The sequence below is a fragment of the Camelus dromedarius genome, chromosome Y (assembly GCF_036321535.1).
Source record: "Camelus dromedarius isolate mCamDro1 chromosome Y, mCamDro1.pat, whole genome shotgun sequence".
In the NCBI taxonomy this organism is placed as follows: Eukaryota; Metazoa; Chordata; class Mammalia; order Artiodactyla; family Camelidae; genus Camelus; species Camelus dromedarius.
The window spans coordinates 19605293-19624100 of NC_087473.1; the positions used below are offsets into that span (position 1 = coordinate 19605293).

At 47.7% G+C, this 18808-nt stretch overlaps 1 long non-coding RNA gene across 12 annotated transcripts in view; it reads left to right on the forward strand.

Moving 5' to 3' along the window:
• Positions 1–18808, forward strand: part of LOC105103086 (uncharacterized) — a 107734-nt gene that overhangs the window by 67420 nt on the left and 21506 nt on the right. For all 12 annotated transcript variants that reach the window (XR_010379593.1, XR_010379594.1, XR_010379591.1 and 9 more), the window contains one exon: positions 10110–10234. This is a non-coding gene — a long non-coding RNA (uncharacterized LOC105103086). The remainder of the gene's footprint in view (positions 1–10109; positions 10235–18808) is intronic.

Consider the following 18808-nt stretch of genomic DNA (forward strand, 5'->3'; position numbering starts at 1 on the left):
GCCCACAGGGAGGCCCCCGGGGTCCGCGCCACACAGGTGTCCGGCCTCTAGCGACCCTGCCCCCGGCCGGGGCCGCGTGGCTCCGGGCCGCCCGAGCCCAGCTGTGCCCGTGAGACGCACCATCGGGCCGGGCGTGGGGTCAGGTCGGGGCGTGGGGTCAGGGCGGGGCCTGGGGTCAGGGCCTGGCGTGGGGTCACGGCTGGGCAGGTCCGTGCGTAGGGTCAGGACCGAGCGTGAGGTCAGAGATGGGCGGGGCCGGGCGTGGGGTCAGGGGTGGGCGGGGCCGGGCGTGGGGTCAGGACCGAGGGTGAGGTCAGGACCGGGCGTGGGGTCAGAGGCCTGGCAAGCGTCGGGTCACGGCTGGGCGGGGCCGGGCGTGAGGTCACGGCCGCCCGTGGGGTCACGGCTGGGCGGGGCCGGGCGTGAGGTCAGGGCCTGAAGTGGGGTCACGGCCAGGTCGGGCATGGGGTCAGGGCCGTGCAAGGGGTCATAGATGGGCGGGGCCGGGCGTGGGGTCAGGGCCTGGCGTGGGGTCACGGCTGGGAGGTGCCAGTCGTGGGGTCAGGGTTGGGAGGGCGTGGGGTCACAGCTGGGTGTGGCCGGGCGTGGGGTCAGGGCCGTGCGTGGGGTCAGGGCCTGGCGTGGGGTCACGGATGGGCGGTGCCTGGCGTGGGGTCAAGGCTGGGCGGGGCCGGCGTGAGGTCAGGGCCGTGCGTGGGGTCAGGGCCTGGCGTGGGGTCACGTATTTGGAAGGCCTGGCGTTGGGTCACGGTAGGGCGTGCGGTCAGGGATGGGAGGGCGTGGGGTCACAGATGGGCGTAGCCAAGCGTGGGGTCAGGGCCATGCGAGCCTGGCGTAGGGTCAGGGCTGGGCGTGGGGTCACGTCTGTACAGGTCCGGGCGTGGGGTCAGGACCGGGCGTGGGGTCACAGATGGGCGTAGCCGAGCGTGGGGTCAGGGCCATGCGAGCCTGGCGTAGGGTCAGGGCTGGGCGTGGGGTCACGTCTGTACAGGTCCGGGCGTGGGGTCAGGACCGGGCGTGCGGTCACGGATGGGCGGGGCCGGTCGTGGGGTCAGGTCTGGACGGGCCGGGCATGGGGTCATGTCCTTCCTGGGCGTGGGGTCATGGCTGGGCGGGGCTGGGCGTGGGGTCATGACCAAGCGTGGGGTCAGGGCTGGGCGGGGCCGGGCGTGGGGTCAGGGCCGTGCGTGGGGTCAGGGCATGGTATAGGGTGACGGCTGGGCGGGGCGGGCGTGGGTTCAAGGGAGGCCGGGCGTGGGGTCAGGGCTGGGTGGGCCCGGTTGTTGGGTCATGATCCGGCGTGGGGTCAGCGTTGGGCGGGGCGTGGGGTTAGGGCTGGGCAGGCCCGGGGGTCGGGTCACGGCTGAGAGGAGTCAGGCGTGGGGTCACGACTGGGCGTGCTGGGGCGTGGGGTCAGGGCCGTGTGGAGCCTGGCGTAGGGTCAGGGCAGGGCGGGGCCGGGCGTGGGTTCAAGGCTGGGCGTGGCCGGGCGTGGGGTCAGGGCCGGGCCCGGCCAGTCAGCACCCCCGCCTCCTCGCCCCGCCCTCCCCCTCCCCTCGCCCACGGCCGTGGCCGCGTCCTCCGACCCGCAGCACCGCGCTGGGCCCCGGCGCTGGGTCAGGAGCGTCTGTGGGGGGCACGGAGCGCCCCGGGCCGCCGCCGGGGCCGTGGGACCGGACTCCGGCTTCATTGCAGGTTAGCGCTGCCTTGGCGGTGAGCGTGGCTCCAAAATAAAAACAGACTTTGCGACATCCTGGGAGGGAGCCGGGGGGAGCCGTGGTCAAGGGGATAATGGTCGCCTGACACAAACGCAGATCCCTGCAAGGTTTCCGAGGAGGAGGAGGACCCCCCACAAAGAGCCCCGGGCGGATGGCAGGCGGGGTTCATGCCCGGGGTGGGGGGTGGGTGTGGAAGGGAACCGGGGGTTTCCGGGAGACGGTGAATAATCATTCCCTCGGTCCTGAGCCGGCGGGTTTGTTCCCGAGGTCTTAGAGTTTGGCCGATGTGAACCGCTCCGGGCCCTGCGTCATCCGCTGGGCTGTGCACCGCTTTCCAGTGTTTGTCGCTCTGCCTTCCCCTGTGGTTGGCGTTGACTGTTTGGCTTTGCAGGTCTGACCTGATGTGGGGGGTGGCCTCTCTCCCCCTCCCTTTACCCCCCTCCCTCTCCCCGTCCTTCCTCGGCGTCCCCGTCTCATTGTGCAAAGGGTTTGCGGAAAACCACCCTCTTCGTGCACGATTTAAAAGCTGTTCCTTTAAGGATCCAAATGAGTCCTTAAATGGTCTGTGAAAACATTTCTAAAGATTGGATCAAGTAGAGAGTTTTTAGGAGCTGTTTTTTTTCCTTTAAATGAATGTGGGGGATTTTATTTTGAGGGGAGAGGGTTGTCTTGGGTGGGGGCGTGACGAGGGTTCCAGAAGGGCCGCTCTGTCGCTGCTGTGGACGCCGGATTGGACCGGGGCCCGCGCACAGAGCGGGGAGCCCGTCCTGGGCTTCGGGGGAGCCCGGATTAGGGTCGGGGAGGGGCAGAGAAAATCGAAGACGCAGAAACAGGACTCGGGGTGGGTGGGGGTGACTGTCAACGTCGAGGGGGTGGAGAAAAGCCAGATTCAGCTGTTGGCAAACGCATGTATGAGTGTGCGTGAGTGGGACCTGGCGCCGTGCACCAGAAATGGGCACACTGTAGCGGCCAGTGCGTCAATTAAAAGTTAATTAGTTAAAAACAAATTCAGCTGTGAGCATGGCCTTCCTGGGGCCAGACGGGAAAGACGGGACAGAACGTGGGGAATTCGGTCGTGGACGTGGGGCCAAGGGCAGTGCAGAAGCTTATGGCATCCCGTGGGCTCGCTGCGTCCGGGACACAGGAACGCGGTCCCGCCGCTCGTCGGTCTTGGATCCCGTGCGCGCCCCCGTCCCCTGAGCCTCTCGGGGCCCGGGGCACACGCGGGGGAAGGACGGGTATCTTCAGCAAGCGGTGCCGGGATAACTGGGCAGCCACGTTTAAAACAATGAAAGCGCACCCGTAGCTCACCCCAGACACACACACACGGGAACCCCAAAAGGCGTCGCGTCTGAAACCCTAAGACACCCAGAAGAAAACGCAAGGGAAGAATGTCTTGACACTGGTGTCAGCAGTCATCTCATAGCGCTGACGCCAAAAGCAAAGAACGGGCAAAGGAGATTGCACCGAACTAAAAACACAGTTCTGCAGAGCAAAGGAAACACTCGAGTGAAGAGACATGTTCTCCGTCCTTGCAGAAGCTGAGAAAATGTTTGCAAGCCGTGTATCTGAGTGTATAGACAGTTTGGGCAAGGGAGACTGTGAAAATGACTAACCAAGGTGTGTAGGCACTTTTTTGTTTGTTTTTATTGAAGTACCTTCAGTTACAACGTGTCACTTCCTGGTGCACGGTCCCCAGTCACGCACATACGTGCCGATACTCATTTTCATATTCGTCTTCATTAAAGGTTATTACAACATATTGAATATAGTTCCCTGCGCTGTACAGAAGAAATTTTTTTTAATCTGTTTTTAGATATAGTAGCTAACATTTGCAAATCTAAAACTCCCAAACTTACCCCTTCCCACCTCTTTTCTCCCAGGAACCATTAGATTGTTTACTGTATCAGTTGGGAGTTTTCGCTTTAGAGCAGGAGTTCTGAAATTTCTGGTTTCTGTGCCCAAATGCAGCCATTTGAATGATGGAAACAAAGTAACGCAATATTTCTTCTTACTGAATGATGCAAGCCGTATTTTTACGAGATTTCTAATTCCCAAATGTTTGTTGGTTTGTTTGCTTTTGCTGGTGGGGTGGGAGGTGGTGGTAATTAGGGTTATTTATTTACTGTCACCGAGGTACTGGCTTGAACCCAGGACCTGGTGCACGCTAAGCATGTGCTCCATCACCGAGCTCTGCCCTCCCCCGAGATTCCTGCTTCCCTCGGAGTACAGAGAGGCTCTAGGAAAGTGGTTGATTTTTTTTTTCTTTTCACCTGGTCGGTTGGGTTTCATTAATTCCCCGGAGTACCCTTCACACGTGCGCTCCTATCTGCTAAATTTAAATATTCTTTTTTGCCCACATAATACTCAGCACTCTCGAGGCCGGCCTCCTCGCTGCCCTGAGCAGCTCCCCAACCCTTGCAAATCAGAGATCCGGCTGGTGGATCTTATGGGTTTTTTTCTTTTTTTTTTTTTTTTCGTCTTTCAATTAATTTCCTTTAGAATTCTCCAAACAAGTACACGCCTGCACCAAACTGACACTCGGGGAACTTCCAGTAGGCAATTTGGGGCCTTGTTTTGGTTGCAAATGAGGTGGGGCAGACGCTGCGTTCCTTTCCCTGGAGCTGTGCTCCCCATGGCTCCGAGTTTGCAGGCACCCAGGACGGGACTGGAGCGCCCCAAGCAGACACTTGCGTTCTCCAGCTTTCAAGGGAATGAGAAGGTCCCCACTGAGGGCCCACATGAATCTGGTCACGACAGGAAAACAAGGAGATGAGGCATCTTTCCAGGTAGTTAAACCCGTGCAGAAAAGCCCGGTACCTAATTGACACTGGAAACTTCATCTTGGTTCTGACTTGTCATCACGCCGGCCAGGGGTTCCCCTGTTAACCTGGCATATCGGGGCGCAACTCCCAGAACGTTCCATCAGCAGCTGTCGGTTTGGGAAAGGAAAAGGTCACTCTTTCAGAAGTTTTATTTCCTTTTTGATTGAGATAGTGTTGATTTACAGCATCATATTAGTTTCATGTGTACAGCATAGTGATTCACAATTTCTTTTTAAAGGTTATACTCCATTTATAGTTATTATAAAATACTGAGTGCGTTTTCTGTGTTGTACAATGTATCTTGGTAGCTTATTTATTTTATACGTAGTTGGTACCTCTGACTCCCCTACCATCATTGTCCCTCCCCCCTCCCCACTGGTCCCCACCAACTTGTTCTCTGCATCTGTGAGTCTGCTTCTGTTTTGTTATATTCACTTGTTTGTTGTATATTTTAGATCCTACATATGAGTGACATCATACAGTATTTGTCTTTGTCTGATTTATTTCATTCAGCGTAATACCCACTCGAGGTCTATCCATGTTGCTGCAAATGGCATTATTTTATCCCTTTTTCTGGCTGAGTAGTATTCCATTCTATAAATACACCACATCTTCTTTCTTCATTCTTCTGCTGAAGGACATTTAAGTTGCTTCCATGTCTTGGTGGTTTTAATAATGCTGCTGTGAACATGAAATACATGTATTTTTTTTTTGAACCAAACATTTGAGCTTAAAGATCTGGAACTCTGCATTTTAACTCACACAAGAGCCACTCTTGGGAGATTATGACTGGGTCTTTCAGCTTTAATAAATGCTTGGACTTTTTGTGGTTTTGGCCTATGGAGCCAAGCTCATCTGTTCCAGTTTGCTTAGCAATATTGGAATTTCTGATTTGCAGGTGGTAAAAAATCAGGCTGGCCGTGCTGCTTCCTTTGGGTGAGAGAGGCGGATGTCGGAATGCAGACATGTCCTCCAGGTGTCCTCTCCCGGAACCAATTTTCTTTGATTTTGGTTTTGAACTTCAAAAAAAGGACAGCCAAAAATAAATAGGGACGTGTGAGTAAGAGAAAGAAAATTTATAAAATTTTAAAGTGTCAAAAGAGGTAAACAAAAGAACGTGTTTCCAGCATGGAAAGCAGGCACGTTTTATTGAAAATCAGATTTAACTAGAATTACTTTTATGAGACCTTTTTTGGTTACTTCCCAACCATATTTGATAACTCGGTATGAAAACCCCAAGGTGTCGTGAGCCCTGTTTTCCTGTGATAACCCCAAACGTGCTTCCGTTCAAGAAAGGTCCGCTGTGGCTGGATATGAATTATCGAGTCCTAGGACAGAGGAAGAATCAGGCCGGAACGTTCCAAACTCCACAGACTGCCTCTTTCCTGGACGCGCCACCCAGATGGAAAATCCCAAAGAGCCTCAACCGTCTTGATTTTTAAATCCGTTCCGATTTACTCTGCTTTAGAAAGAGCACGACAAAGAATTCATCTTCTTTGCAGAATCAGGTGGCAGGTCTCTGGGCTCCTCCCTCTGGCTGGCTGTCAGGAACCATCCCGTCGGCAGGATTGATTTGGGGAGAACCTAAATTTGAGCTCGCAGGCGTGGTTCTCCCACCCCCCGGGTTCCATGAGGCTGAGACTATCTGCTTGTTCTGCAAGGGGTCGACGCGTGAAACAAGGTAACCAGAGCTCTGTCTTCCTCACCTACAGTGCTCAAGGGAGCCTAGGTTGTACTGCAACCCCAGAATCTCAGACACTTTGTGCCCCCCACCCCCGAAGACTGATCTGTCCTCACTGTGTTCCCGGTGGGAATGCAGACATCTGAGCTGACGATGCCTTCACTCTGTAAACTCTGACCTCAGTTATCACAGGAGGACACAGACACTGATGTGGGCCACACGCCCCTCACGTTTGCACGGTGACACTGGATGTGTCCCGCAAGGCATGCTGAGAAATGTGGGCGCCAGATGCAGGGACCAGTGGGTACCAGTCTCTGCCCCAAACTCTCAGATCTGCTGACCCCAGTCAAACACCAAAACAAATGCTTATCAATAGTAATTTTACCCTCCTCCTGGGAGAGACCTGGGTGTTCTGTATAAACTGGGGGTTAATAGCCATACCGACCACGATGGTAGGAGAAGAAACCAAAGATGGTAGCAATGTAGACTCCTGGTCCGAGCAGATTCCAGGTGTATGGGCAATGCAGGGAAAAGTTTTAGGCAAGAAAAAGTAAGATTGAAAAGAAATTGGGCATTCCCATTACGATGGCTAGGATTTTTTTTTCTTTTTTTTATTAAAGTATAGTCAGTTTACAACGTTGTGTCAATTTCTGGTGTGCAGCACAGTGCTTCAGTCATAGATGAACATACATATTCGTTGTCACATTCTTTTTCACTGTGACCTAATACAAGATCTTGAACATATTTCCCTGAGCTATAAATTATAATACCGTCCATCTATTCTACATTTTGAAATCTCCGTCTGTCCCCTCCCACCCCCGCCCCCTTGGCAACCACAAGTTTGTATTCTATGTCTATCAGTCTGTTTCTGTTTTGTATTTATTTATTTATTTATTTAGATTCCACATGTGAGCGATCTCATATGGTCATTTTCTTTCTCTTTCTGGCTTGCTTCACATAGAATGACATTCTCCAGGTCCATCCATGTTGCTGCCAATGGCATTCTTTTTTATGGCTGATTAGTATTCCATTGTATAAATATATCACATCTTCTTTACCCAGTCATCTGTTGATGGACACTTAGGCTGCTTCCATGTCTTGGCAATTGTAAATAGTGCTGCTGTGAACATTGGGGTGCAAGTGTCTTTTTGAAGTAGGGTTCCTTCTGGGTATTTGCCCAGGAGCGGGATTCCTGGGTCATATGGTAAGTCTATTCCTAGTCTTTTGAGGAATCTCCATAGTGTTTTCCACAGTGGCTGCACCAAACTGCATTCCCACCAGCAGTGTAGGAAGGTCCCCTTTTCTCCACAGCCTCTCTAGCATTTGTCATTTGTGGACTTTTGAATGATGGTCATTCTACCTGGTGTGAGATGATAGCTCATTGTAGCTTTGACTTGCATTTGTCTGATATTTAGTGATATTGAGCATTTTTTCATGTGTTTATTGATCATTGTATGTCTTCATTGGAGAACTTGGTGTTTAGGTCTTTGGCCCATTTTTGGATTGGGTTGTTTGGTTGTTTCTTATTAAGCTGTAAGAATTGTTTATATATTCTGGAACTCAAGCCGTTGTCAGTTTCATCTTTTGCAAACATTTTCTCCCATTCTATAAGTTATCATTTTGTTTTGCTTATTGTTTCCTTTGCTGTGAAAAAGCTTGTAAGTTTAATTTTGGCTATTATTTTTAAAACATGGAGAATAACAAGTGTTAACGAGGATGTGGGGTAACCAACACCCCTGTGCCCTGTTGCTGGGAATGTAAATGGTGCAGCTGCTACAGGAAACAGGCGTCAAAAATTAAACATAGAATCACCTCGTGATCCAGCAGTCCCAATTCTGGGTGTGTATGCAGAAGAACTGAGAGCAGGGTCTTCACCCCCATGTTCACAGCAGAACTATGTGCAATAGACAAAACATGGAAGCAATCTAAGTGTCCATCAGCAGATGATTGAATAAAGAAGTGGTATATTGTTACAATGGAATACTACTCAGCCATGAAAAATGATAAAATAATGCCATTTGCAGCCACATGGTTGGACTTGGAGATTATCATACAAAGTGAAGTAAGTCAGACAGAGAAAGACAAATATCATATGATATCACTTATATGTGGAATCTAAAATATGATAGAAATGAACTTATTTACAAAACAGAAACAGACTCACAGACAGAAAACATAGTTACCAGAGCAGAGGGGAGGGAAGGATAAACTAGGAGTTTGGGATTAGCAGATACACACTACTGCATATAAAGCAGATAAACAACAAGGTCCTAATGTAGAGCACAGGGAACTATATTCAACATATTGTAATAACTTACGATAAAAAAAATGAATATATGGATGTTCGTGTATGACTGAAGCATTATGCTGGACACCAGAAATTGACACAGCATTGTAAACTGACTAGACTTCAATAAAAATATATTATATATGTATATATATATACAAAAAAAATTTTTAATGGTCTGCACAAAAGAGAAAAACAGAACTACTGAGTTCAAGTACTGATGCAGGCCCTCTGTGCTGTGAGAAAGCAAACTTTAGTGAGCTTAAGGGAAAACAAACACAGCAATTTAGAAATACTGAGAAGATTCACCAAAGCCCACTTGTGAGAAATAGGGTTTCCACAAAGGAATATGGCAGGGATGGGTCACAAGCACTAATTATAGAAATGACAGAAGATACATGTTGTAAAGCCAAAGAAATAGAAAAAAAAAAAAAAGACTGCGTGCTGAGTTCGCCATGAACATGTGAAAGAGAACCAGTTCTGGACGTGTTCTGCCAGGATCGTCAAAGGAGATCAAACTCCATACATGTTCATGGAAAGATAAAATACTGTGTATAAAACTGGATTTAAAAAGAAGTTTGTTCTGTGCAGCACAGGGAACTCTATTCAATATCTTGTAGTAACCTTTAATGAAAAAGAATCTGAAAATGAATATATGTATGTATGTATATGCATGGCAGGAACAGTGTGCTGTGCACCAGAGATGGACACATTGTAACTGACTGTACTTCAATAAAAAAAAAAGAAAATAACAGCAGAGCTAAGACTGGTTTGGTTTCATTTCACCTTGGCCACAAGAAATGACACAATGATACTGGACTAGCAAGCACTGATGAGGGGAAAGAAATCATTAAAACTCCCACAGAGGAAGCCGTTGTAGAATTATCTGTTGCTCCAAAAATCTTGTTAAAATAAATTTCAGTATACTTAATACAATGAGCAACATTCCTCTCAGGAACTGTGCAGGACTGGAAACTCGGTGGAACAGGAAACCACTTCCTAAGGAAATGAATGAGTCCTGCAGCCAAATAAATGTACCTGTGACTCGAACATTTTTTGCATTATGCAAAATATTTGCACCCAGAGCTGTTAGAAAGCTTAAAGAGGGTTTGATTCTTAATCCACACTTCATAAAGACATTAAAGCGAAACAGATTATGAGTTTTCAAACATCTTGCCAAAATCAGGGCACAGGCAAATCCTCCTTGTCTTCAAATAATCCATCAAGCCATGGAGCGGGAGGCAAAATATCTTTAATACGATTTTCTAACTATGACTAACTAATTTGCATATTCTTCTGTGAGGGATAAAACCGAAATGAGTTGATTGGAATGCGTTTGGTACTTTAGATCATTGCTCCTTAAAAAGGCTGACAAGTCTTCCCATGTTAAAATCTGGGATCAAAAACCTTTTGAAGAATTAAAGTATTTGCTAAAATCCCCTCAACTGTCATGTGCTACCAAAAAAGAAAAAAAGAACTAACATTTGTTTGGGAAAGAGACTTGTCTAAGATGGGACATTTTAAGAACCAGGCATCTATTAAATTGCTGAAATGTTTTATCTTTTCTATAATTTCAGAGATGCAGGGGAGTCCCCAGGGGGGACCCTGTTTCATCCGTGGAAAATGCAAGTGGGGCCGCTACAAGTCCCCGGCGACTGAACGCCCACACCAGCTGCAGAATCGACGAGGCCGTCCCTTCCTGGTGAGTGAATGTGTGTGTGCACGTGAGTGAGCGGCGTGTGCGTTCCACCAGCTACTTAGTGGAAAATACGATTCTTTCTGTTAAATTGAAGTGTCGTCGATTTACACTTGTGTTAATTTTTGGTGTGCGGCATAGTGACTCAGTTACACATGTGTATGCATGTTCCTTTTCAGCTTTTCCGTTACAGGCTGTTACAAGGTGTTCAGTATAGTTACATGTTTTGTTCAGTAGGACCTTGCTGGGGACCTACTTTTGTTTCATTTTTTTTCCAGTTTTATTATGTAAAATTACTACAGTTTGCACATACACAGCATAGTGCACGTAAATACACATAAACAGTATACTGCACTTTTTTTAGTTTTCACATGTGTACTAATTATTGTTTCTAAGAAGTTAGATCTTTAGGCTTTTTAACTTACATAGTTGTCAGAGGAGTAAAGGCAACTACAAAATAAGAATCTACAGAATGCGGTCATCCAGTCATAAAGGACAGTCAGATGTGCTTACACATATTCCAGATATCAACATAATAATTAGTTCATTTGTGGCCTTATTGTTGTTGCTGTTATTTTTTAGATCCCTCATATGAATGATGTGTCATATGGCATCTTTCTTTCTCTTTCTGGCCCACTTCGCTTTTAATGACAATCTTCAGGTCCATCCATGTTGCTGCAAATGGCATTGGTTTATCCTTTTTTATGGCTGAGTAGTATTCCATAGTATAAATATACCACAACTTCTTTATCCAGTCATTTGTTGATGGACATTTGGGTTGTTTCCATGGTTTGGCTATTGTAAATAGTGCTGCTATGAGCATTGGGGTGCAGGTGTCTTGAATTTTATTTTTCTCTGGATATATGCCCAGGAGTGGGATTGCTCAATCACATGGTAACTGTATTTTCAGTTTTTTAAGGAACCTCTATACTGCTTTCCACAGTGGCTGCACCAGTCTAAAGTCCACCAGCAGTGTAGGAGGGTTCCCTTTTCTCCACACCCTCTCCAGCATCTATCATTTGTAGACTTTTCAATCATGGCCATTCTGACTGGTGTGAAGTGATATTGCAGTTTTGATCTGCATTTCTTTTGACAATGAGCGACGCTGAGCAGTTTTTCATGTGCCCGTTGGCCATTTGTACGTCTTCACTGGAGAATTGCTTGTTTAGGTCTTCTGCCCATTTTTGGATTGGGTTGCTTGTTTCTTTGATATTAAGGTGTATGAGCTGTTTGTATATTTTGGAAATTAGTCCCCTTGCCAGTCACATCATTTGGAAATATTTTCTCCCATTCTGTAGGTTGTCTTTTTGTTTTCTTGATGGTATCCTTAGCTGTGCAGCTGTTGATTTGTTTTATATGTAGTGTGTATCTGCTAATCCCAAACTCCTGACTTACCCCTCCATCTCCTTTTCTCTCCTGGTAACCGTAAGTTTGTTTTCTATGTCTGGGACTCTGCTTCTATTTTGTAAATAAGTTCATTTGTGTCATTTTTTTTTTTTTAGATTCCATGTATAAGTGATACCAGATGATAAATCTTTCTTTCTTTCTCTGAATTACTTCATTTAGTGTGATAATTTCTAGGTCCATCCAGGTTGCTGCTTTTAAATTGCTTTATTTTATTCTTTTTCATGGCTGAGTAGTATTCCATTGCATAAATAGACCACATCTTCTTTATCCAGTCATCTGTTGATGGACATTTGGGTTCTTCCATATCTTGGCTAATGTCAGTAGTGCTGCTGTGAACACTGGAGTGCATGTATTTTTCCAAATTAGAGTTTTCTTTGGATATATGCCCAGGAGTGGAATTGCTGGAGCATATGGTAGCTCTGTTTTCAGTTTTATAAGGAATCTCCATCCTGTTCTCCATAATGGCTGTACAAAACTACATTCCCATCAACAGTGTAGAAGGTTCCCTTTTCTCCACACTCTTCTCCAGCACTTATCGTTTGTGGACTGAAAAATAGAGTTCTTAACATTGACCTTGCCCTACAGGTGCTGGGGAGTGAGATAGAGGATCCCCTACATTATTAATGATGTTGAACACCCTCCACAGTGGGTCTTCAGAGACAGAGATTCAACTTAAAGTTTCCCAAAGATGTGTTTTCTTGGTTCCACCTGGGACTCAGAATGAGGAGGGAGGGTACCGTCCAGCAGGGCCACCTGAAATCCATGGATCCTCTGCTGGATGTGCATTATAAGTGAGAGTCAGACACAGAAAGAGGATGGGATACAGGCAGATGCTTGATCAAGTTGTGCAGGATTTCAGCCCCGCCCCGAGCACACTGCGTATCCTGACCAGCTCCATCTCCCCAGCCGCCCTTCAAGGAAGACACTCTTCTGACCGATACTTATAAACGAGAAAATCGAGGCAGAACACAATTAGTAAATGTGGAACGGTCTGGATGCTAATTCGGACAGGGTCTTCCACTTGTGTGGAAGTGGTAGGGGCCAATGATTAATTTCAAAACATGGTCACAGTCTATTGGAAAACCCATAGGGTCTAGAATTTTAGAGATGGAAGGTCAGAAATTCTTTCTTGGACAGAAGTGTCCAGAATCCCTGGTGGAGCATTATCTGGCTTCTGCTGGAAAGTGCCCCAGGATGAGGTCACAGAACCCCATGTGGCAGCCAGCGTTCTCATCTCCCTGGTATCTGACTGGCGGGTCTTCCACAGAGAAGCAGTGGTTAGTCATAGCAGTAGTTGTAGTCACAAAGATTGTCTCCTCAGCCAGACTCCATTGGGCTCCCCTAAATCCTTTTTCAAAGAAGTCTGATTTTTGGACTTTAGTGTTCGTATCGGCTTTGCCCCATTTTAGCAAGAACACTGTTCAGTCAGTTTAACCAGAACCCTCACCCTGCATTTCTGGTCACCTCCATATGTGATCAATCTCCATATCTGGTCAGCTTTCACATCTGGTCAGTTCCACATCAGGTCACCTCCACATGTGGTCCCCTTCCCAACTGGTCACCTCCACATCTGGTCAACCCCACATCTGGTCACCTCCATATCTGGTTAACCTCCATATCTGGTCACCTCCAGATGTGATCAATCTCCATAACTGGTCACCTCCACATCTGAATAACCTCCATTTCTGGACAGCCCCCACATCTGGTCACCTCCACACATGGTCAACTCCACATCTAGTCAATTCCACATCTGGTCACTTCCACATCTGGTCACCACTATATCTGGTCAACCTCCAAATCTGTTCACCTCCATATTAAGTCAAGCTCCATATTGATCACCTCCATAACTGGCCACCTCCATATCTGTCACCTCCACATCTGGTCACTTCCACATCTGGTCCCCTTCCCAACTGGTCACCTCCACATCTGGTCAACTTCCATATCTCATCACCTCCACATATGGTCACCTCCATATCTGTTCACTTTCATATCTGTCCCCTCCACATCTGGTCACCTCCACATCTGGTCACTTCCATATGTCATCCACATGGACTCTCAGGGCACGTTTGAATTTCTTTCTTCACCCTTGGACTGGTCTGGTGAACACAGTCACCGTGGCCGCAATCAGAGAACCATGGGGAGCTTTGTGGCATCTGGATGAGTTACCACGAGGCTATTCTCCAAGTCTGTGATCAGAGGCTCGGGGAAACTGACAGGGGACCAGTGTGTATCAGGAAACGGTTCCCAGCGCGTGCATGCAGCCCAGTCCTGCATCTGCCTCCGCCGCCACGTCCCTCATGTGCTCTCAGCCCTGTCCTCTGGCCGGGCATCCTGCTGGTCTCCCCGTGTCCCAGTTTGCTCTGTGTTCTGCGAGGCGAATTCCTAGGGGAGTCTGCATCTTCCTGACGCAGATTGCTTGTGACTTAAATCCTGTCTCTGGCTCGCCATCAGGCTGACAGGCGGTCTGATCTGGAAGGTCTTTGGGGACCTCCATTTTCAGACAGGAAAACCAAAGTTCACACCGGGTCTGTGGTATGTTTGGTAACGGGACCATGTCTGGGCATTTTCAATGCTAAGAACATGTCCATGACTATTGAGGCTTGGATTTAAGCTCGTATGCCTGGAATCATTAGTTATACGTGTGTTTCTGTGTGTGTAACACGCACATACATGCCCCACACACATATACACCTACCTCATACTTACAACTACACTTCGTCTATTACACTTAATTAAAAGCATAACTATTAAAGTTCATTTACTAAAAGTATACTTTCCATCTACAAATTGGACAATCTGTCTTAACGTATTTTAAAACATTTATGATACACAATTTCCCCCATGACGGAAGAGATCAGAAACTTTGTTCTTTTTTGTTCCAACATCACAGATGCAGGGACGATAAGAAGGTAGCGATTAATTATCGCATGTCCCCCAGGGGGCCAGTTTCTTGCATTGGGAACCATTTCCAGCATAACTTCTTTCTCTTGCTGTACCTTGGACCCCTGCCCACAGCCCCCTGGGGTGGGAGAAATAACCCATTAGGTATTGTACACTCAGAATGATGTTTAACCAAACATCTGGGCACCCCATGACTCGACAAGTTGAAATGTAAAATTAACCCCCACAGATCTAGGCTGTGTCTTTCTCCTCTACTTGGGGAGAAAGACGGAATCCGGAAAAAAGTGAGACAGCTCAGATACGAAGGAAAAGGAAAAACATTTGCAGGTACTTCTGTTTAGGGCTTTTTTCCCCCCTCTCCTGCAAGGGCTTGAATTCTAGGTGGATTGATTTTGTTCTCATTTTTCGCATGTTCGCTTTCAAATTTGGGGAAAGTGAATTATCCATCAATGGATCTTTAAGTTTGAAACAACAGTCCAGGTGTTCATAAATTCGCTCTCCTGCTTTCGGGGATCTGCAGACGCTGTCCAGGGAGAAAAGCAGGATCCTCTCTTAAGACTCTGAAAAAGCTCAGGCTGGCTGAGGGCAGATTCAGGGACGGGCCTGGGGGCGGGGAGTACGGGGCACAGAGCGGGGGACTGTAGCTGGGAGAAGAGGGATCCGAAATTTGAGGAAAAGGTGGGGGTCTAGTCTTAATGTGTCAAGTGACAGTTGTCAAGTTTCTGGCTGCAGCTGGGAGTTACCGTGGGCTGGAATCCTTACAGCTGGATCAAACTGTCACCTTCTTCATCTTGTATCAGCCCTAAGTGGACTCAGATTGGGTATTAGTCAGGGTTCTCCAGGGAGACAGAATCAATACGATCGATCAGTTGATCGATTGATCTGTCCATCCATCCATCCATCCACCCACCCAATCCATTCTACATATCTATCTTATCTTACCTATCAATCTATCCATCCTATCTATCCATCCATCCATCCATCTGTCCATCTGTCCATCTATCTTTCTTCCTGCCTGTCTATCTATCTATCTACCTATCTGTCAAGATTATTTTAAGGAACTGGCTCATGCAGTAAGAGGAGTTGGCAAGTCCAGAATCTTCAGGGTAGACCAGCAGGGTGAAGACCCCAGGAAAGAGCTGATGTGGTGGCTGAAACCCAGAGACTGTCTGCTGGCAGAATTCCTTCTTGCTTAGGGGAGGTTCGTCCTTATGCAATTAGAGGAGGCCCACCCACACTGGGGAGGACCACCTGCTTGAGTCATCCACCAAAGTAAATGTTCATCTTATACCAAAAAAAAAAAAAAACAAAAAAAAAAACCCACACACCCTCACAGAAACATCCAAAATAAGATTTGACCATAGATCTGGGCACCGTGATTCAGCCAAGCTGACCCATAAAATCAGCCATCAGAGATCTACCCCCTGACCCAGGGAGACAGAGGCCCATGAGAAATCAACCAGAGACCTTGCCGGGGACAAGATCATTTTTGCAGAAACAAGGCAGACAACTTCAGAGACTTCTTCAGGCTTCTCGAACTTTACCGTGTCTATGAGTTCCTGGGGATCTTGTGAAAATCCAGATTCTGATCCAGCATGTCTGGGGTAGGGCTGAGGCTTCTGGATTTCTAACAAGCTCCTGGGTGAGGCCAATGGTGCTGGTCCATGGACCACACTTGGGGCATCCGTGGATAGACTTGGAGCATCTGTAGATAGACTTGGAGCATCCATGGATAGACTTGGAGCATCCATGGATAGACTTGGAGCATCCATGGATAGACCTTCACCCTCCAAAACCCAGGACAACTCTGAACCAGGCACAACCAGTGTCTGGATTTCTGGTCTCCACAGGGCCTCTTCCCCTGAGGCTCCGGAAATCCTTGAGTATCATCTGAGCAAGATATGCCCAAACACCAGGAGGCCAGGTGCCCTGGAAGGTGGTGGCCACCCAGGATGTCTTCTGGGTCCTTAGCTCTGTGTAGTCAGGCAGGAAGCCTGTTTCCTGCATGAGACAACATGATGACCAGCGTGTACAGATTCCTAAGGCTTGGACAGAAGTATTCACCCCGATTAAAATGCAAGGCAGGCAGGATGGAGAGAGAACGCAGGTAAACAGACTCCCACCCGCTCTCCAAGTCCAGCTGCACAAAGCCATTCATAACACCCAGCTGCCCCCTCAACCATGTTGACTATGCCTCATTTAGAACCAATGGGGGGCCATGGTGGGTCTTCCATGCCAGCCTTTGCAGAATGACTTCAGGGGTCGGTCTTAAAGGGGATGCACGGACCACAGAATTGGGTGGGCATGTGGAAATCTATCTTCATCTGTGGCCCAGGCCACGGCCCATCCCCAGAGCTCCAAGCCCATATACCCGGCACTGATGACGTGAGGAGCTCGAAAATTTATCCCAATCTCTATTCCTCCGGATTCCTTAATAATGCACATGAAAATCACATTGTGTTAGCTATTAATATAATTAAACTATATATACACACACACTTGGTGCCCAGAAGACAATAGTGACATAGTTTAATTATATTAATAGCCAGTGCAATATAAATTTATTAATATATAAATGCGTATTTCTATATTAAGTGCAAATATGCATTTAATATACTTAATAGAAATATGTTTATATGTAAACATATGGTTAATATATTTAATAGAAATTTAATTATATATAAATGTTTTATATACATTAATTATAGAAGTATATATTTAATATAAACTTATACATAATATATTTAATATTTAACAAGTTTAATTATATATAAATATATATTTCATGTATTTAACAAGTATATTTATATATATTTCTGTATATTTAATAGAAACATATGTAATTGTACATAAATATATATTCCATATACTTAATAGAAATCTATTTAATTGTGTATAAATATACACTTCATATATTTAATAGAAATACATTTACTTATATAGGAATATATTAAACATGTAAGTATTAAATATAAGTATATATTTAATAGAAAAATATTTAATTATATATATAAATATGTATTTCCAAAACCAAAAAGGAATAAATATAATATGCGACTCCAAAGCTGTCTGCAAAATGGAGACAGCACAAATGCCCGCGGCTTTAAGCTGCCCGATTGGGGTGTTTCGCCCTGGCAGGCGCCAGGGGACAGAGGCCCGACCTTGCTGCCCTCGCAGAGGGAGGAACCCGTTTGCCCGAGGGACGCTCGCTGGGCGACCGGCCGGCCTGGGCTGGGATCCCAGGGAGCGGGCCGCAGACCCGTGTGCCGACAGGCCCGTGTGTCCCGGGAGCCGCTCTTAGCAGGGACCCGGGCACGACTGAGCCGGGGCAGGTGTGCCCCGGGAGACTGTCTGCGGTGGTGTGCAAGCCGCGCCAGGGCCTCACCGCGGGTGGGAACCTGCACCGCGGTTGCCGGTGTCTGGGCAGCTCCCCTGACACCTTCTGTGTTCACCACGGAGAAGCGAGGCCGGGGAGGGGCCCTTGCCTGCAGCCAGCGGGACCCATGCCCAGTCACCGAGGGTCCCCTTAGAAAGCGGCCTGAGCAAACGATCCTGCAGCCCCCTTCTTGTGCCCAGTCGCTGGGGACAGAGGGGGTGTTCATCCCCACCGTCCCCAGTGACAATAGAGATAAAAACCGGTGTGGGTTAAGTGCCCGCTGAGTCCCAGTGGATGCATGAAACGCTCACAACCTAGCTGAGGAGTAACCCATTGCACAGGGTAAGGAACATAAGTTTACAGAGAACTAAGTCATCATTCAAGGTCCCTTCACTGCTCAGGGCTAGCGTGTCTCCCGTTGACCTGAAATGCTCCAGAATCCTCTTCTGTGGTCACCTGGTGACCACGTTTCCATAAACAAAGCATCTAAACCCACTTGCCTCCAAATCCGAGATGGCGCACGGCAGACTGGATTTCGTACGTCCTGAGGGCTCACAGATCTTTTCTGCCTCCCTTCCTTGGTTCCACCTCTTTGTGCATGAATTCAACACGGACTTACTCATCCCGGGCTTCTCGGTGCCGGTCACCATTCTGGTTCCAGTGCAGGAACCAAGTCAGACGTCCCTGTTCCACGTCCATCCCCGGGGGAAGAGCCAGCCGTGAGCGAAGATGCAGATAGATGACACACATCGTGTGCCTTCACGGCGTGGTCTGTTTCTACGTGAGAGTTCTGAGAAAGAGGAAGGAGAGGACAGAGTGACCAGGGGTCCTGTGGCTGGGGCAGGCTTCTAGGAGAGGTGACATGTATCCAGACTTATCCATTTATCCAGATGAGG